General features: G+C 35.7%; 1 protein-coding gene across 1 annotated transcript in view; it reads right to left on the reverse strand.

The window, feature by feature from the left end:
* Positions 1-22,549, reverse strand: part of CD93 (CD93 molecule) — a 193,163-nt gene that overhangs the window by 159,522 nt on the left and 11,092 nt on the right. Inside the window, exon 2 of the transcript XR_006362845.1 lies at positions 3,892-4,149. The gene's annotated coding sequence lies outside the window, so the exon portion shown is untranslated. The remainder of the gene's footprint in view (positions 1-3,891; positions 4,150-22,549) is intronic.

Raw genomic sequence — 22,549 nt, forward strand, 5'->3', positions numbered from 1 at the left:
CCATGACTTTGACACCAGGTGTCTGTCTCAGTAAGGCCTTTTTGAAGGATGTCCGTGTCAGCCGGAGAGTCAATTATGGCTCCCAGTTTGCAGTCATCGGTGAACTTGGTTAGCCATAGTCCTCCTGTGTTTGCCTGTACTTCTGAGAAATACATGCCGAACAGTAGGGGTCCCAGAACCGAGCATTGCGGGACACCACTTGTGACTGGTTTAGAGTCAGACCTGGAGCCCGCTATTCTTACCTTGTGAGTTCTGTCTGTAAGCTAGTTGGCAACCCATCTTGTGACGTAGGGGTTTATGTTCAGGCTGGTGAGTTTTTCTATAAAACCAGAGTAAGGAATAGTGTCGAATGCCTTGGCAAGATCAAGGTAGGCTGTGTGAACCACCTTTCCCTTGTCTATGGCCTTGGTGACTGTCTTGAAGAAGTCAACCAGGTTTAGTAGGCATGATCTGTCCTTAACAAAGCCGAACTGGGTCGGGTCAAGTGTTTGGAGGTTCCCAATGTCTTTGTTAATGAGTTCCATGATGATGCGCTCCATAGCCTTGCAGACCAGGCTAGACAGGCTTATGGGGTGATAGTTACCAGGGTCAGTTGTGGCCCCTCCTTTGTGGAGTGGAATAACCATTGCTGTGCACCATTCTATGGGCATGTAGCCTGTGGAGAGGCTGAGATTGAACAGCGTGTTTAGGTGGGGGGTTAGTTTGTTCTGTAGTTCTTGCAAGACGCAGCCTGGGACACCATCTGGCCCCATTGATGCAGCATTTTTGGCTTTTGAAAGGGCTGTTTTTACCTGTGCTTTTGTGATTTCCGGGACACTACACTTTTCCGGTATTGTTGTGGGCCCTTTTGAAGGGGAGAGGGAGGTGAAGTTTGCACTGAATCTATCTGCCAGGATGTTGGCAATATCAGTAGGTTCAGTATATTTTGTGCTATTTTGCACTAGCTCAGAGCATATCTGTGAGTTGCCACTTAGATTCTTGACATAGCTAAAGAAAGCTTTGTGGTTATCTTTTGAATCCTTGGCTATTTTTCTTTCAACGTTAGCCTTGGATGATTTTATGAGGGATCTTAGTTTCTTACTGATACTGATCAGGGATGTCTTTCCTTCTTGGGATTTGCTTTTTTTTCTGAACTAGTTTCCTCCTTTTGTTGTATAACCTGTTTATGGCAGGGGTCCACCAGACTCGTTTCCTTTTCTTAGGGGAGTGAGTCCTGGTTTTGCTAGGGATCACACGATCCATGCATCCTTGTAGGTGCTCATAGAGTGCAATTGTAAAGGATTCTGCATCTTGGGCAGTGTTATCCTTTAGCGTGGGGGCTGTGAAACTTACCACCTCTGCCTTAAGTAAGGTGAAGTTTGCTTTAGAAAAGTTTTTCACTGTGGTTTCCTTGGTTGGGGGTGGTGGTGGGGTGTGGACATCCAGGGTGATTAGTTTATGGTCTGATCTAACCTCCGGTACGGAACACCTGTCACCCATGTTGGTGATGACCATTGGCAGTAAATAGTGTCTACTGAGATATTACAAAGCACTCACAAGTGACATAGACTTATAAAAGTAGCAACAACTAACTGTGTTGACATTAACTTAAAAATAAGACTATTTAGAAATAATCTGAAGACTCTGGTGAAACAAGTGAGAATCAGATCTTCAGTTTCAGAAATGCATCCTTGTGGCTAATATGGCTGCACTGAGCTGTCAGTGGTTGTAGAGTTGGTGATATCATGGTTGCATCCTGCTGAACTACTCCATTTCCCGGTCATCATCTTCCAATAAAACATTTAATACTCAACTCATGCCTCTATCAGCATAGCCAGTGTGTGCCATGAAATACAGAATGAAAATGTAGCCTTTGTTTATTACTACTAGAGTACAAGACATCAATGACATATTTAATGATGTTCACACTGTGAACAAGATATGCTTTACAATGTATTTCTCCCTCACTCCCTGCCTTCAGGCAGCACCCTCATAATGTTACTGGTCAATAATGTTGTCTTCTCTGGGTGACTGCATTTCCATTTGGTCTGCAGACTGACTCAGTGCTTCACAGGGTACTCATTCAGTGTCTGTGATGATAACATATCAAGTCATTTCTTCCCCTTTTTAAGATAACACTTAGACACCACTGTCACAACATAGCCTGCTGCTGTGCTGGACAGTGTCCACAGTGTGTGTTTCAATTGTTGGTGTACCCCACCAGTATGACACAGCATTACCAAAGGGACTCCCACCTGGTGTGTAGTGTGCAAACCATCACAATATAGACCTTTACAGCTGTACTTTTCTACTCTTACAGATAGTTATAACTCTTGGGCTCTAAATGTTACTGTTCTGGCTGTACATACTCATTGTTTCATCCAGCTTTGCCTACATAAGTTGCTAAAATGCTTAATATGAAAGTCATTTGTTTGTGCTAAAGTGAAGAACACTTGACTGATGTCAGCAATGAAGAAAAATACTGTCATCTATGCCTTTTTATATCAATTATGACTACAGTAATTGTGAATGTAAATGACTTATCAATAAATACCACAATTATGCCTTAGGTGTAGTTGTAACTTATACTATATAGGGGAAAATGGTAGAGCTTTTAAAATGCGTGTGCAAGAACATATAAGGGATATAAAGAACCATAAAATAGATAGCCCTTTGGGACAACATTTTATTAGAGCACATAATGCTAAACCAGATTGTTTACAAGCATGTATCCTGGAGAAAGTGAAGGTTTCTTTAGGGGAGGCTACATGTATTAAAGAAAATTTGTTGAAAAAAGAAACTCTTTTTATTTTAAAATATGATACTTTGGAACCTCATGGGTTAAATAAGGACGTGAATTGGAAATATGTGATCTAGTATTTTATTTAATTAATTACTTGATTGATTAATTGTTTAATTGTATGATTGTATTGAATTTTATACGTATCTATATACTGTTGAACGTTTGTATGAATTTATACTCGTTGAAGGCTTGGTGCCGAAGTGCTAAGTTGGGATTAAATTGCTGTGACTGCTGCTTTGAGTCCTGTGTCAGTGGTTCTTCTATTGTGGTATTCATTGTTTTTGACTTTATTTGTGGTATTTGGGTAAGTGACTTATCAACCTGTGACTGCTTCATCTAATGGAAATTGGATGCCTCTCCCTTTCCTTAAAAAGGCATAAAGGTTTACTAGTCTATCAATACTGTGACTGTAATACCACTAGAATACAAATTATCCTGATTTCAAACATGTTTAATACATGTGCAAAATAACACACTATCTGTGATTACCTTTATTCACACATAATTGATTAACTGTAAAGTACTGATGCTAATATTTACCACTAGATATGAACGGAAACAAATATTGTATTTCATCTGAATGACATGTGACATATGACCAATGCACAGCCACATAATGGGATGCACCATGAGCATAACTACAGTCATGTGATGCTCACGTTCTGCAGACTAATGAGTAAGGGTCAGGTTAAGTGCCATGAGTATGACAGCTGGGTTAAAGAAAGCAAATGTTTTGTTTACATATAGGCTTTATTAGCTAAACTTTGTCAGTATACATGCAACATAAGTAATCATAACTGTCCATGGCATGACAGCATTACATCAATAATGAGTTTCTCATGCATATACATGCATTACATGCTACTGAAATAAAGACGCCCATGTATCAGTACAAAATGTAACAGCTGTGCTGTCAAGCCCCTCTACAAAGCCTGTTTGTTTATGGGGAGATGGATGACTAATGTCTTTAATTATTTGGATACTTTCCAAAAAGAAAACCAACCTTTCTTTTGGCTGAATGCTTGCATACCAAAAATATATGTTATTGTACAAAATACAGTAATTCTACCAGCATAGGTCACCCTGAAAAGCAAATAATGCATTCTTACCGGGTTTGAGACATTTCTTACTCCTCCTTCTTTCCTTCCAACAGACCATGCCTGCAAATAGGGGAATTGTTCACTGGGATGGCAGTGAACATTCTGCATACAGAAAATCATTCTTTCACCTTGTGTGGACAACTGATGTGTTGCAAGGAGACACAGATGAGGGGACCAGGTATATGGAATTTACAATGGTTTTCCTCAATGGTTGAATGCCTTCCAAGCTTCCCTAGCAGCAAAGGACATCATTTTTCTTATGAAGGCCTAAAAGACAGTAAATTGGAATAAGAAAATCAATAAGAATATCACAGTACATGTTAACACACAATGTGACTTTTCATTCTCACAGTACCTTTAGCTACATGCCATACATTATAAAAATGACTTGCTCTTTCCATGAGGCTGATGCTGTACAGCTAGAACTTAACCCATTTGTGATGATCAGTCATCAGGGCTTTCACCTTTAAATTGACAGTTGTCAACAATGTACCTCAAGGAACATTTTAAGCCCTCCAATTCCATTGCATTAGAATGCTTGACTTTGTTCATCTACAAAATGGGCAATAAGCTATTGATAACTGAAATATGTCAAGTCAGTATGCACAGACATAAATATGACTTAATGAAACTGTTATGTTAATCACTTTTCCAATTCTGCACTCCAGTAAGAAACAGATAAAGTACGTGGGATTTTGGCCCAGGATGTCACACTGCATATCTTCAGCTAGTATAAATCGATTTTCCATAAGTCATAGATCAATTTATCTACTCTGTCTGCTTTTTCTGCCATGGTGAATAAATTGCTGAGAACAAAAAAGGTGGAGCTTTTAAAAAATGTACTCATCAATGTTCAAGCAGTGTTCATGTAATTAGAGAGGTGCATCTGTACTGTGCAGTCAGGCATGAAGATGGCAGCTGTCATGGCCACATTTCCAAGAAAATGCATTCTGCAATCTGGCTGGTTCCACCAACTTCTTGTATGTCTGAAATCTTGGCATTCCACAACTATAGGTTATATGTCACACATCACCACTGCATCTGGTACTCATTTCTGACAAAAACTGTGGTAACACCAGGGATCTACATTCAGGACAGTCGAGGAAAAGCTCCTTAATAGTAATATAGTACACTATATAAATGTTTCCCTCCTGCATGTGCTGTGACTGTCATGAGTAGCTGCAAATGGAATATTATTAATCCAAGGAAAGAAGTAATGTTGGGTCCACATTTCTCAAACACATAACAAAAAGGACAGTACTGCCATTTGGTTTACTTAGCTGTAGTCATCCTTATGTTTCTGAGCTGCCTCCACCAATGATTTATGTCCAGGTTTGGGGCAATGGAGTTTATTTATGTACAGAAGACATCAGTACTGCTGGCTGTATTGACATGTGCGTTAATAAGCTTAATAACCAAAGCCAGGACAATATGGCAGAAAATAAAGTAGTAAACCCCTGGAAAGTTTTGTATCTGATATGCACTTTTGTCACAAATTTATTCAGTCTTATTGATAACAATACAACCATTATAATTAAGCACCTTTACATAACACAAACAAATCATATAATCATCTATTAAATAAAAAAACAAGTAAGATTTAAGATATATATATATATATATATATATATATATATATATATATATAGGGTCTAAAACTATTCATTGAATGTTCACAGTGTCTGGAATATCGGCAACACAATGTCAAAACGTGGAACATTGGCATGTACTGAGCATGCTCCCAGGATTACTGCAGAGTAGGCTAAACCAACAACAAATGTTTTTGCATCCTTACACCCATCGCTAATTATATATATTAACTCTTGAGATAATACAATCCCAGATAAAAGGGAATATTTCTCCTGCCTAAGGAGCGCTGACCTCATGCACATGTCTCCATCTGTATGTTCAACAGGAAGTACAGTAGCCATATATATATATATATATATATATATATATATATATATATATATATATATGTGTGTGTGTGTGTGTACTCATTTGACCTAAACCACCACAAATGACTGAATTACATTTGATCTAAAACTATGCTAGCTTGTAGGAAATTACTGTTGGTTTGATTTTGGGAAGAAGCAATTATAATTTGAATTAGTGTTAATCATTATTAGTTCCATGCTAATGCTCATTGTTAATTTGTATCTCCAAGTCTAGAAGTTTGAGTATGTGAGTGTGAGACTGTGGAATTATTATATTTAAGCTAAGGGGGGAGTAAAGCAGCCAATATAAAGGGTATGCAGGGGGGCTGCCTTCCCACATAAAAGCTTTTAGTAGTATATCGTGTGTGACATTTTCAGTAAAATGAGTTTCAGTGTTTTGTGGTTTACACCAAATGAGTTTTTGATCAAATGGATCACTGTTTTTAGAGCAAATGAACCATATATTTGTGTATATATATATATATATATATATATATATATATATATATATATATATATATATATGTGTGTATATATATATATATATATATATATATATATATATATATATATATATATATATATATATATATATATATATATATATATATATATATATATATATATATATATATATATATATATATATATATATATATATATATGTATATATATATATATATATATATATATATATATATATATATATATATATATATATATATATATATATATATATATATATATATATATATATATATATATATATATATATATATATATATATATATATATATATATATATATATATATATATATATATATATATATATATATATATATATATATATATATATATATATATATATATACATACACGTGCAAACACACACACACACATGTGCACACATACATACATATTCATTTGATGTAAAGTCAAAATCCCTAAAAGCTGTTGCTGGCACAAAATATCTAAAACTCAAAGTATCAAAAACTTTGCCCTTTTTCACTGCTGTGCTGTCCCTGAATTGATATATATAAGTTGCAAATTGTGGGTACTTTTGATATTTTCACATACACCAATATAATTATGTGTGTGTGTGTGTGTGTGTGTGTGTGTGTGTGTGTGTGTGTGTGTGTGTGTGTGTGTGTGTATTTTAGCTGATCTTAATTTAAGATCAATACTAATACTGATGTATCTAATCTTGATAGTTCGTTTAGCATCCATCCTGAACTGCTAAACAATCTCATGATATTTAAGCCTCATTCCAAGCTACCATCTCTATCACCCATTACTGTTTTCTCCAGAACCAAAACTACAGACTTCTTACACTTTTTTACTCTTTACGTCAAAGAGAGTGCTTACTAAGGCCACTTTTAAATTCCTCTTTCCTCATGTTGTTAAGTGTTGTCATATACTTTAGAGTGAAGGTTTCTCTCTCTTTTACCAATACAGAATCTATTGCCTAGTACAGCATGCAATATAGACCACTCCTTTGAACAAACAACTGATGCGTCCACATTTTAAAAGTAGAAATACAGACTTCAAAACATTACCACTAAAGGTGTAATGAATGTAAACACATTTGTCTGTACATAGCACAGTTTTGGGTCACAGAACTATTGTAATTTCCTGTGTATAAGGTGGTCCTTAAAATCATTTCCTTCAAACTGGATCCTCTTTCGTAAATAAAAAAAAAAAAATAGTCATCTCCTGGCAAAGTTTCAAACTAGAAAAACAATCCACTTCCATGTAATGTCTTCCTTAACTGCCTTAATGTCATTATTATACTCCAAAATCATACCCTCATCATCCGGTACTACACTCCCAGTAGACTGATTATTTTTCAACAATCTAGTATTTAGAATGGGTGAAACCAAGTATAAAAGTGCTGACACCTCTTCTGTAATTTCATCTAATAGAGACATAGGGTAGCCATGCACTAAAAACATTTCTTTCAACTTAGCGACATCTAATGAATATTGGCTGTCCCTATATATCAGTCTAGACAACTCACCATCTGTTGTTTTATTAAGTACACTTCTGTCTGCGGAAGTGGGAGTTGGAAAAATGGAAATATGAATTCAAAATGTCATTTTTTAGTCTATCCATACTGGACTCAAATTTTTTTGTATATAATTATTCTTAAAAACTGAAACATCCAAATAATTTATCACATCAAAGGAAAATCCATATGCGCATTTTAAAAATTCAGAAGTAGAATTTAGAAAGTGTATAAAATCCTCCAACTTATGATAATATTCACCCTCAAAGTACACAACATTAGTCAATATCATCTCCATCAACCATCCAATATTTTTTAAACACCTTTACTAAATTATCACTTGTGACATAGGCACATTTACATTTATATAAAATCAATCAAACTGCAGTAACATGTTAAAATTAACAAACATTATGCTTCACATGTATTGCTATATATCATATAACCTAAGCAACATTACAGAAATTATTTAATTCCTGCCCTTTTTTAAACAAGAAACATCTTTATTAAACCAACACTTATGACATAAGCAATCATAAGTTTATATAAATGAAAACAAAACACACTAACACAATCCTAGTTGTAAGCATTTTATATCACAAACCACACTGACACACTCCCAATTGAAAACATTATACATCACTTATAATCTACCCAATCATTTTCAGTCAGACATTAATAGCTCATTTAAGTCCTGTCTTCTTTTAAACCTCATTCCTACCCTGTATGCATTGTTACTACGATTCCCATTTTTTCCTATGTAGTTTGCTCCAACCTTTTTTTAAATATTTAATTTCTAGTTGTTTTATCTATGTTACTATATTCACTACTTCTAATATAGTTGATTTAGATTTTGATTTCCATTTTCTAGTAATTGCTTTATTGGCAGCCACCATGTCTAGACAATTCTGATTCTGTACTATAGCTCAGAAAAATCATCTCCCTTGTCACACCAATCTACCCACCAAGCATCTCCAACAGTGCATCCTGCAAGGAATCCTTAAAGTCCGCCTACTCACTACACTACCAGAAAATATGTTCCCAATTACCTCTCTATGCAAACATTTCCAAGCAAAAATCCTAAATCTTCTAGATTTTGTTACATATTTGGGAGACAACATATATCCTGCCATTGTTTCTTTGTGAATTGCTTATCCAATTTCTCTTTCCAGTCCTCTCTAACCTCCTCTGATTGATTCTTATAGTTGCCATACAATATTTTATATGCTCTACTAATTATTCTTTTTTAATGGCAGCATCTGTTTTAGATTCTGCTAAAACCTCTACCAGTACTGTTTTTTTTTTTCATTTAGGACCCCCCTATTTCTTTCTCTTTGCCTTTATTCTGATATCAATTATTGATAGAAAAGGCAATCTCTAATCTGCAGTCCAAATACATTCTTGGCATCTTCCCATTCTATCATCTTTCCCTCTCTAGTTATTTGTTCCCAATACCTTGGTTCCTTTGCCAGTTTTCTTCAATAAATTCCAGCCCCCTCCTGTCTGTTGTCTATATCCCTAATTGTAGTCATCCCTATCAGCAGAATCTCCTTTATCCATTCACATGTTGGCTTAGTTCTTAGAATACTTTCTGCTACTTTATGGATATAATATTCTGTATGATTATTGTTCTTCTCCTTAAAGGCCTGCATCCAAAATCTCAGTCTCGTCTTGTTTCTTCACCCCCCCCCCATTTCAGCAACATCCCTTTACACTTTGAATAATAGTTTTCTGCTTGCACTATGTATAGGAGCCTTAACTGTGTAGCTCTGAAATACCCTTTCAAATTGGGTAATCCCAATCCACCCTGTTGTAGTGGAAGAATCAGCTTATCCCACTTGACTCTTGCCATCTTCCCCTCCCACATAATGTCTTTATTAATTGCTATCCATAACTTCTCCTCTGATTGATAAAAATATGCCTGACCTCTGTATAAGACTAAAGGGAGTAAAAACATTTTGACTGCTTATATCTTACTATCTATATCCCTATAACAAAGCTTCCATTTTCTCAGTTTATGTATTATCTTTTGTTTAGTCTCTTCCACATATGCTTTGCTGTCACACCAGAATCATTTTTAATCCATAATCCTAAATACTTCCCTAAATACTTCATTTAGCATGTCTCCATAAATAAGGATATTGCTGAATCAATTAATGTGTGGGTACATAATTTACTGCTATTGCCTTTGTTTTCACTTCATTGATTTTGTATCCTGAAAAGATTTGAAATTGTCCCAAAATATTGCACAACACTGTAATGTCTCTTTCTGGTTTTGTCATGTATAAAATAATATTATCTGCAAAAAGACCAGCTTTTCTTGACTACCATACGAATTATATCCTTAAATTTCTGAGTCCCTTATTTTTTGCCATTGGTTTTAAATATAATGCAATAACAAAAGGGAAAGAGGACACCCCTGCCTGGTTCCTCTGTTTAAGCAGAAATTATCAGAAAGGACCCCACCCACTTTAATTTTCACCTCCAATGCCTCATATATCCTTATACTCAACCTTATATTTTTTTTTCAGAAAATGCAAATGCTTCCATTGCCCTGCTCATAAAGTCCCAGCTTACTCTGTCAAATGCTTTCTCTGCATCAAGACCCACCAACAACAATGGTATTTTCTTAAATTCTGCTTCCTTCTGGATTATCAATGTTCTATTAATGTTGTCAAATGTTTGCCTTCCCTCCACAATATTGATCCATATCTATCAATTTTGTCATTACTTTTGTCATTCTTTTAGTTGCTATAGACATGAATACTTTATAATCAGGGTTTAGTATTGAAATGGGCCTGTATGAAGCTGGGTCTGATTGATTTTTACCCTCTTTAGGTATTACAGCTACTGATGATTTGTTCCAGGTTGCTGGTACCTCTCCTCCTCTTAAAATACTGTTAAACAAAACCTTCCAGATCTTTATCATCTTTTTCCCTCTTAGCTTCCAAACTTCCACAGGAATACCATATATTCCTGGGGACTTTCCTGTAGATTGATTATACATCACAATTTTTATCTCGTCTCCTCTTATCATAACCATTAGTAATTGAGCCTCATCTACCTCTAACCTTATCATATTTAATTCTTCCATAAACATTTCCATTTGTATATTTTCTTAATTTCCATATTTCTGTGTTTTATACAGACTTCCATAGAATTTCTGAAATATGTCTAATACCTCTACATGATCTTGCTACCTTCCTTGTTACAGCCTCCATAAGCTTGGCAACAGCCCTTTCTACTTTCTGTTGCCTGAGTCATGCTAAACGTTTTTGTGCTCTAGTGTTTTTATCAAGAAACAGTTGCTTAACATCAATCTGTATATTATTGATGTAGTCCCTTACTTTCTGCTTAGCATTTTGAAGTTGATCCTTTCCTTGTTCTGTGAGATTCCACCATTCTGCAATACTTTAACATTTGTCAGTCCCTCTAAATAATTCTTGTTACTTCTTAACCATAGCTTCCTTTCTTTTATTTCCACCCTATTTTTAAACTTCACCTTAATTTTATCCCACTCCCTAGCTATATTTTCAGAAGAAATTTATATCCTCTCTAATAGCTCCTGAATAATTTTCACTACACATTCCTTAAATTCCTCTCATTCAAAGGATAGGTGGGAAAGCATCAGCATCTCATTTTTATTTCATTACCCTGTGTTTTTATTTTAGTTATTGGCACATGATCTGAAATCATTATTGGGTGAGTATCAAGACCTTCAATTAAATGCACATGTTCGTATGAAATGTAAATTCTATCTAGTTTGCCCTGTTTTTATATCTTGAGGGATAATATGTAAATTCACTCTGAACTCCTATTACTGAATTTACTTCTTCCATGCCAAATACTTTCACAAATTTCTTCAACAATTTACCCTCCTTTGTTATACTTTCCCTTCTGGGTTCCCCAGACACATCTTCACTGCTGCAAATCACATTCTAATCCCCACCTGTAAGTAATATTCCTTGCTGAAAACTGACTATTTCTCCCAGAATTTTCTTAAGCTCTATTATAGCAGTTTTAGGTGAAATATAAATACATGCCAGTGTAATACTCCTCCCTTGCCAGTAGCCCCTTAGCACTATAAATCTGCCATTATTATCTTTTGTATCCTCTTGTATCAACTATTGAAGCTCCTCTTGCAATTAATATAAGTAATCCTCTTTTCCTTTGTCCCAAGTATTCCACTGAGTAACCATCCTGAAAACCTTTCTTTATCAAATTCATATGTTCACTTCTTTCCACGTGTCTGCTGTAGCATAGCTATTTACACTGTACATTTTAAATATAGTTCACTACTCTTTCTTTTTCTTTTTTTGTATGCATGTGTGAAATCATTAACATTTAAAGAAAATATAGAAAGCATTATTATGTTAAAAAGTTATTATTCCCATGTTTTATTTGTAACAGCTTTTTGCTATGTATCTAGTTCCAGCTTTTATGTTACAAACACACACTAATGTTTGGCAGGTTGATCTTTTATACAGTTGTTTCTTGTCATATCCATTTGAGCCTATGTCACATCTCAAACAAATTTTTGTTTTACTGAAGGCCCTCAAAAAAACACCCCTAAAACCTATTAACTTAATACCAACACACAAAACTATGCAAATCTTCAAATATTTAAGTTTTACTCTCCTAATAGGAACAATTGTCCCAAACTGACAGTCACACTCATAGATTTGAGTTAACAAAAAAGGTTATTCATGATAAGATGTATGATACAGCCTGTGCTTTTAAGTGTTTTGTTTTATCTTATCTTTATTGCTCTCCCAGAATGGGAAAACACTTGAATCCTTTCAGAAAACATCATCTCCTAGCCACTGAAAGAAAGAGGTATTCTGTTTTTATTGCTCTTTACCAGATTGTCTCCATGCAGACATGAGAACCAGATGCTTCTACCCAGCTGGGTACAGCAGATACCAGATGCCAGATGCTTCTACACGTATTTATTTATTTATCTGCTAGAGGAAAGCTTTACTATTTTATATCTTATTTTTGTTTTTATTTATGTGCTTTCCCTTAAAAGTTGTTACAAAATCAAGCCAAGGGCCTTAATCCAGTCATTCCAATATGCAAGAGTAAGAAAAAGCACATAAATCTTTGTATCATACTCTTTTAACCAGATGTTTCTTCTTTTTTACACCACAGTGCCTACATTTCCTAAAAGTGAACAAGGAGAAAGAGAAAAGAAGGGAAAAAGGCAGGGGCATCTGTTTACTTTAGTATACCAATTACACTTGAAAATAACTAAGACATATTTACTTCATGCAGATTATATCATACACTACAAAAATATTACTGTTAAGAATAAAATTTTGTTTTACTTACAGTTAGCTCCTCCTGCTTCTTTCCCCCTCCTAAGTGTTCCACCAAACGTTAATGCCATGAAGTAGGGCATACACTTTAAAGTCTCCTACACATTTAACAAAGTCAATAAAAGTAGAATATTTCCAGTTTTTCCTGATCTATCATATTTCACAAATATAATTAATGGTTTGTAATTCCACATTTATTTGTCAGTTTCTGAGTTGCTGGTTTTATTCCTGTTTTTCTCCATCTCCCATATCCAGTCCCTATTTTATTTCCAATGTACTCTGTTCTTCTAGTCCACTCTTGTACTTTTTTTGTGTCTCTCAAGCATTTTCAGTTGAAACATTGGAAAAGGTTTCACTGGCACAGTTACTCTGTGGTCTTTATTACCAGAAGAACAGGAAGTAGAATTTCCTTCTGTTTCACGGCTCTGTATTTCCTCCTTAGTATGTTCTGCAACAATAATGATTTAATCCCTCCAGGAAATAACATTCTAAAGATAGCTGGGTACAGCAGTATGAATCTCATGCCTACTTCTTGACATTCCCTGATTAGTGGAATAAATTTACTTCTCTTCTGCCTGATGTACAATGTGTAATCATTTCCACAAGTACTTTAATGTCTCCCACTTTTGGTACTTTGTCCTTCTGCCACAGTTTTGTCAGAATCAACTCCTACTGCTGTTAGTATACATCTTTACTACTAGAGATCTAGGTTGCTTTCTCATAGCCAGGTTTGGCGCATACACATAATGTGTCCTTTCAATTAACAACTCCTGCTGTGAAATACAAATCTAGTTGCTTATTTGTGCTTTCATAAAATTGATACAGTCTGTTCCTTCCAGCTTCTCTGGTACAGCAAAAAATCTCAGCTTTTCCCCATGTGCTCTGTCCTCTAATGCTATTATTTTTAAAACATCTCTTGTTGAGCAGTTTCATATTCAGCCAGCTTTTTCTTCATTTCAACCTCTGATTTTTGAAGTTTTATCACCTCACCTGAATATCTTTTTAAAGCTTCTTCCATTTTTCCAGCATTGTGTTATTTGAGTTGATATACTTCAGTGGTTAATTTATTTTAATCAGGTCTGAGTACATTTCACTTATTTTTCCTCTAGGTTACTGTAAGTCATGTCTTGCACCAAAGCTGGAGCTTGCACTGCTTTTTGCTGAACAGCTGCAGCATTTTTCCCACTAAGTGTTTTTTCCTCACCTTTTGGGATTGATTTTCTTTCAGGTTCTCTGAATTTCTTTTTTTGCTGGTATCAAGGCAGTGCACTTACTAGCCCAGTTACTGAAATTTACCAAAAACACACATTTCCTGTCTCTGTCTTCTGAGTCTTTGATTTCATACTGGGAGAGCTGAAATTAAGTTGTTACTCAATGTGCAACCATCTTCAATGTCTACGCAAACTGCATATTTTCAGGTAATTTGTTGCATATCTAAATAGTAGAACCACTTAATTTGCCTAGCAGCAGGATGAATGGGTGGGCCACAGGGCTCATTTTCAAAATAAAGAAAAGACTTGCAAGAATCCGTAAAAGTGGGCCTGGGGTCCAGATCTGAAGGAATAGTCAAAAATGCCTTAAAAGAGAGTAAAAATGCAATAATCACAAGCAGTGAAAGGAAGAAAAATATAGATAGACAAATAGATAGGTAGATAGACAGATAGATAGCTAGATAGATAGATAGATAGATAGATAGATAGATAGATAGATAGATAGATAGATAATGAATGTGCACTCACGCACATTCCCATAGGGAAAAATGAAGTTTCTCTTGAAGGTGATTTCTGACTGGACTTATGCTTTTGTACAACAAGTTAGAACTGGAGACAAACAGACAGACATACAGAGGGATACATGTTGCAAGACTGGAAGGAACAGATGAATAACAGCATTGTAAAGTCTCATCGGCCAAATAGTCGTAATGTCTGCAACATAACAAAGGTGGACCTCTTCTTATCATCTTAGGTGTTTTTTGGTAAGTTTTAGTTATACTAAACAGGTACAGATAATTTGTAACACTTAAAGTTAATATATTTTTGGAAGTGGTATCTAAATATTTGGGGAAACCTCTTTACAGAGAAGGCTGTGGAAGGAATCCATCAATCATCAAACCTTAGTGGGCTGAGTTGCTTCATACAACTAAGCTTAAACCCACCCCCTTTCCTGGCAAAGATTTGACATTCACATGATTATGATATGTTCTGTTTTTAACAAATTGGTACAGGAAAGCTGAGACAGATATATTTGAAATATGTCCAAAAAAACATATCTTTGGAAGCAACTGCAGGATTTTTTTTTTCAGAGAAGACTGTTGTGGGAATCCATTAGCATTCATCCCAAGTATCAATGAGAGTATGTTTCTATCATAATACAACTATACCTGCAATACAACTATACTTCACCCATCCATCGTCCCTGTTTATACACTTATTCCTATATTCCATGTTGGTAAACATTCAGTTTTTGCCTAAATACTTGCAATACAAGGGCTCCACATGTTATGGTCAGCAGGACACATTTAGGCTCTAATCTATCTTCATCTGTTTCACTCTTGCTTATCACTTCAGCTTGTGGGTGGTGAGCTAACAAGGGGGCTCTACACAGTTATTTGGACTCAGTCAGATGGACTATGAGGGTCACCTATGGATCTAACATTTGCCAGTAAATACTATCCCCAAGCCTAGCTTCAGAGGTGAGTTATGGTATTCTTGTTCCAGGTATAATTCTCATAATGTTTAATGAAACATCATAGGATCATTCTAGATCAGTGTTCTTTGGGACACTCCTCTTAGACCAATTTGCCAAGGGTGACCTTAGTTAGAAGCATAAAGCTCTAGATAACAAAGCTATAAGGATGTCAAGAATACAAAAACCTCACCATCACAATAAGGTCACAATCTCATGAGGACAGCAGCTATATTCAGGTACTTTGAGATCGTGTTCATGAGAAAGAAAAGAGGGGATCAGGAGATTGGTCAGAGGATGTTTTAAACAAGAAACATATTTATTAAATTATTATGTATAACACAGGCAAACATACATTTATATAAATGAAAGCAAACCACACTGACATTTTAGTTGCAAACATTACAGTTTGCAAACCATATTGACATAATTTAGTTGCAAACATTATACATCACTTATAATCTATCCAGTCATTGTCAGTCAAACATTACACAGCTCATCCAAATCCTGCTTTCTTTTAAACCTCATTCCTCCTCTACATGTATTGTTTTTACAATTCCCATTTTTTCTATGTAGTTTGCTCCTATTCTTTTCTAAAGATCCCAAATCAGTTGTTTTATTTATGTTACTATATTCACTATTTCTAGTACAGTTGGTTTAGACTTGACTTTGAATTCCATTTTCTACTAATTGCTTTTTTGACAGCCACCACAATTATCAGCAAGGCCTTACTATGTCTAGGCAATTCCAATTCTGTATCATAGCTCAAAAAATCATTTCCTTAGTTACACAAATTTGCTCACCTAATATCTCTGACACAGTAGCCTGCAGGGAATCTTTAAAGTCTGCCAACTCATTACACTTCCAGATCTCTTTCTTTCCTATCATGCCTCCAACATTTGCTATCTACTGGAGGAAAAATTATTTGGGGTATGAAAATATCTATGTAAACACTTTCAATCAAAGATTCTAAATCTTCTAGACTTTGTTGCATATTTTTTGGAGTAGTACATACATCCCTCATTGTTTCTTTGTGAATTGCTTATCCAATATATCTTCTCAATCCTTTCTAACCTCCTCTGATTGATTCTTGTAGTTATCATGCAATAGTTTATATGCTGTATTAATGATTACTTTTTTAACAGTAGCTTCTGTACTAGATTCTACTAAAAACTCTGCCAGTTCTGGTCTTTCACTTGGATCCCCTATTTCTTTCTATTTGCCTATACTCTGATATCAATCCTTGATAGGGAAGACACTGTCTAGGATGCAGTCCAAGTACGTTCTTGGCCTCTTCCCATTCTGTTACCTTTACCTTCCTAATTATTTGCTCCCAATACCTTGGTTCTTTTACCAGTTTTCTCCAATAAATTTCAGCCCCCTCTTACCTATTGTCTGCATCCCTAAGTGCAGTCACCCCTGTTGACAGAATCTCCTTTCTCCATTCCTATGTTGGCTTATTTCTTAGAATACTTTTTGCTATGATTATGATATTCTGTACAGTTATTGTTATTCTCCTTAAGGATCTGCATCCAACATCCCAGTCTCTCCTTGTTTCATGAGCCCCCCACCCATTTCATCATCATCATCCCTTTCCACTTTTAATTATAGGTTTCTGTTTGTGAGACTGATCAGAGGATTAGTGCAGTGGTGGCAATGCTGCAGGTGTTATAAGGAAATACAGTAGTGGAAACAAAAGATGAATGAGTCATAGGATGAAGCTCTTAAAGGATGACTACTTCTGAAATACATTTCCTTTCCCCGGAGTGTACATCTATCCCTAGGGAAAGATTCCTATAATTTCACATACTAAACAAACATGAATTGTTAGATTCACAGTATACAAGAAGGAGTCCTGCCTATGACCTAGGCACTTGGGGTTCAATCTGAGAGGGATGGGAATCAGTTTCAAGAAGGAGAGTAGCCTCTATGTTACTGGGGTTCCAGAGGGCACAGCAGAGTTCTTACCAGGTCAGGAGAGGCAGGATCACACAGAGGAGGTAATGAATATTATGCAAAGGTGGAGCACAGCTTTGTAGTGCCCTACTGCACAGCCATAGAGGATGGTACCCAGGAGATCATGTCACCATATACAGTGTGTCACTTGCCTCTGATGGACAGAACCTGAAAGTGAGCCAGGAACTGACACATGGAGTTAACACACAAAAATCCATCAAGCCACTGTATGACATTCTCTTCCCAGTCAACCTAAGCTTTAATCCTAGTAGACAAAGGAGAATGAATGGAGCAACTAGGTGGTCAGGGAGGTAGAGGTGATGGTCTGCCAATGACAGAGAACCCCTCCATGAAAAAAAAAAAAACAGCATGACTAGGTGGTTCTTCCCCTTGTTGCATATATGTCCTAGTCAGCATCCTTTGTGCACACCATGTTGGAGCTAAATGAAATGTCATGATAATTTCTTTAGGAATCTGCCTCCTGGCTCTTGTATAATTTTGCCTGTCACATCTGACTTTTTTTTTGTTTTCAAGGAAAACATAAAACATTGTACCTGTAACTCTTTTTTTGTAATTTCACAGCCAATGTGGCCATAAAGCTATTCAAGTTAAAAATACACAACCCTCTGGCTTTGTGCTACCACATAAAACTACATCCTTTCCTTCACTGTGGCTGCAAACCCAATAAGCATTGTGAATAAATCTGATAACCATTGACAAAAACTTTACTAATTATCTGAGCTTTTACAAGTAGGAAATATACCACTCTGGCTGACTCAAAGAAGAAAGACAGGACCTGAAACTCACAAAATATCACCTTTTTAATTGCTGTCATTTAATTATTTATTTTTCTTCTTTTGCAAGAACTTTTCAAACAGGGTATACCATGCATATAGGAAACCAATATGCAAGACACACTAAAAACACATACTTTTTTTTTCCTGAAGATTCTCAAACTAGACAGCATTTTTCACCACTTCACTTCTAAGTGAATGAGACTGTGATCTGACAAGACATACCAGGCCATGGTCATCTCATAAATTGTGTTCACACAGTGCATTAAGGGCAAAAAGTATATGTCCAAGAAAACAAAATCATCTCAGCATGTCTGCCCTGTGATGAAGTTCAGGGTTAGAAAAAAATTAAGTAATAATAAGTCATTAATGTGCTGTTAGAAGGTTTTGTCTGTGTAGAACTTCAATGCAAGATAATTAATATATATATATTTTTTTCTGCCTGTAGCAGTCATTTAATTAAAAAGTAAGTTTATGCCTCCACCTTCACATGTGATCATGATTAAAAAGGTAAAGATATGGACAGATACAGCAGAAATAAAATTCCTTTAAAGGGTACCAGAGTCACTCACTGTGATATAGCTAGGAGGACTTTGGCATGCAGCCATGTGTCCCCCATGTTGAGAGGAGTCAGGATAGGTGATCTGGATACCTTTTGAGGATGATACCAGACATAGTTCACTGGAAGGAAGCCCCAGGATAGATCAAAAATGCATTGCATGGATTTTGTCTCTCAGTTTGCCTGATAATGCCTGTGGATCCAACAGAAAGAACAAAAGGATCTTGCTAGGAATATGGAAGTCCAGTCCGTCTAGTTCAGTTTGCAACCACTACAACCCCCACCAGGACAACTGTTTAAGGAAACAATAATAATAACTAATTTGAGACATGAAAATAGTTAATAATTCTGTGACCCTAATTAGTTGTATGGATAACATTCAACTAAGATTCAAATTGCAGAAATATAAATCAGACAGTCAAACTGTCCATTTGTTCATCATCGTCGACCTAAAATATTAGTAAATCTACATGCAATACAACATCCCAATCTGCACACAAACCCAGCGATGAAAATCAAACTTAACAATTTTCTTTGTATTTCCTTCTTCTTTGCTTTCATTAACAGTTAAAAAGTTCTAGTACCTCCTACTTTTGAAACTATGTTTTTGTTTAATTCTCAAGTTTTGCTATGTATACACCAAAACAGACAAGGTCTTGCATAAATTATCAGGAAGCATGAAAGCATGAAGCTTACATCCCTGCATTTAAACTTTTTTTAAGTGCGGGTGTGATATTTTAAATTGAAAATGTTCAGAAGGTTCTATTACAACTATTTGGTGAGGAACTTGTCAAAACTGTTACTGTATGAAACAAGATGGTTAGCCTATATTTTAGAAAACAGTTTATGACATTTATAGGTAACTGGATCATGTCTCAAAGAAGCACCACATCTGATGCTCAGTAGCAAGCCCCCACCCAAGTCCCATAAACATTAGTTCTAACAATGGATGACTGACAGGCACACACATCCATGAGTTAACTGCTCTATCTTAACACAATAATAATACAGTACCAATACAATAATAACAGCAATAATTAAAAAGTCAAAATATGTACACATCATTATCCAACATATACCATAATTGCTCAATCGTGTAATTTGGCTGTTGCATTTCAGTATCACAAGACACAAGCTTTATACCCCCTGCTCCCCCATGATATTTCATTAAAAGGTGTTTTATTTTTTAAACTAACAGCGTAAAAAAATACACAAAATCAAAACTATCATGTAACACTGCATTATGTTATTAAGTATCAGTTAGTTGATTTCTTTGCATTTGTTGACCAGGAAAGCCTAACTGAGCAAGTGCCCAGTTTCAGTGGAGGCTCACAGAGAAATGCTCCACAACTGTAACACTGCAACTACATAAAGATAGTATAAGACTTCACTACACAAAGAGGATAATTAGTAACTACACAAAAAATGAAACATAAAATATTGTATCTATTTTATGTTGCATATTAACTAATAGAAGTAGATTTTCCATAACTAGATTTTCTGAGGAAAGAGTTGGACAAGCATAGAGAGGCATGGAAGAGAAAGTGATATTATGCAAAACTGGTTGCCATTGTGTGAATATACAGCTTTGGGTAGGTTACTTATCTATAGGGGGTGTATGCGTGCAGAATTAATTAGATGTTGAGCAGGCACATAGCCAGAACTTAAGTATTGGTTAAAATTTACTTTAAATGGCTTAAGTTTGTCTATCTGTCTTAAGTAGAGTAAGATGGTGTTTCAAAGTCTTAAGCCATAATTAAAGTAGGGTGAGTCTCTCTTGCAGTACTGTTTGGTTTACTAATGATTATTTTTTTTTTGTTTGAGCATAAATCCCTACTTGGTGAATAATGGGACAAAGTCTGTGTCATGAAGGACAATTTCCAGGTTTATGACTGGGTTGTAGGCTGTACGGAGTTATGTGAAGGGTAGGCAGTGTGGAAGTTCAATCCAGTTTAGTTGTTTTGGGGCCAGACAATGGTGGGTTTGTAAGAGAAGTTGACAGTAGATTTTGTTATCTTATTGTAGCATGCATCCATTTTCATCTTATAGTTGTGATAGATAAAGGAGAGATGGAAAGAAACAAGAACAGGCAATAGTTATCCTAGCTGTGTACAAAAAGTAGGGGTTATCTTTGTAAAGAAAGCTTAGTTTCTGGTGTTTTTTTAATGGCTTGTAGAAAATGTTAATCAAGTGTTGTATTTTCATTGGGATTCCTAGTAATTTATTGTGAGGCACTATTTCTGTTGTGGTGATCTTGCTGATTTTATATGAAAGTTATACCTTTGGCCTAACGATTACTTTGGTAAAACCAGCATTAACTTGGTTTTATTTGGATTTGGAGTAAGTGAGAGTTAGTAATCCACAATTCAATAGAAAAAAGACTTTCGGATGATTTACTGTAGCTTAGATAGGGTCTACATTAGATCAGCGAATGCTTAAACAAGCGAACGCTGATTGATCGACCTTATTTTAGCGAAAGTTAAAAATATCGAAGCAACAGAAACTCAAATTTTTTCCTAGGAAAAGAATTTGGTTGTCCGTTTCTGTTGCTTTGGTATTTTCAGTGCTGCGGTGGAAAGTTGCAGGTCGGATTCAGGTATGTGTGAGATTGTGTGGATGTGAGTGTTAGGGTGGGTTAGGTGAGTTAGGGTTAGGGCTCGGGTTAAGTATGGGTGCGATTGTGTGGACGTGAGGGTTAGGGCAGATTTAGGTGAGTTAGCGAGCGGATAAGGTGAGTGTGTGATAGCGACGGACCTTAGGGTTAGGGTTTGGGCTAAGGTAAGTGGATAGTTAGTGGTGTGTTCATGGTTTAGTGTAGGGTTAAGTGTCAGATTTTAGGTGTATGTGTGTGGATTTCTGTTTGTTTGGTGTGCTTGTGTTGTGTGTGTGTGTGTTTTGGATCAGCGATTTTTTTCTCTAAGAAAAAAATCGCTGATCTGACAGTTTGAGATTGTAAGCTTTCGCTTACATAAGGTCAATCGATCAGCATTCACTTTTTTAAGAATTCACTGAAATAATATAGACCCCTTTGAAAGGGGTGGAGCTCAGCAAATAATTGCAGAGTTGCTTGTGTATTATTGCACTATGTTGGTTTGATTTTAATGTGAAGATTATTTACAAAAATGTTAAAAAGCAGAGGACCTAAGAGATCTCTTCAGAGATGAGCAGGAAGGGTCAGAAATCTTATTGCCATTTTACATCTTGCAATCTATTATATAAATAACTATAGAATGAAGAGGCAGATAAGGGATTGAAGCCTAAGGAAGAGATTTCTTTTACGAGTTTTTGGTGGGAAACTGTGTCAAATGCCTTGGAGATATCAAGGAAGACAGAGATGATACTAATACTAGGCCACATGCATTCCTGTAGAGATTAATGGTATTGGTGAAGTTAAGAAGGACAGTTATGCTGT

Source organism: Protopterus annectens, chromosome 1.part2 (genome assembly GCF_019279795.1).
Source record: "Protopterus annectens isolate FY-2018-M chromosome 1.part2, PAN1.0, whole genome shotgun sequence".
Taxonomy (NCBI): domain Eukaryota; kingdom Metazoa; phylum Chordata; order Ceratodontiformes; family Protopteridae; genus Protopterus; species Protopterus annectens.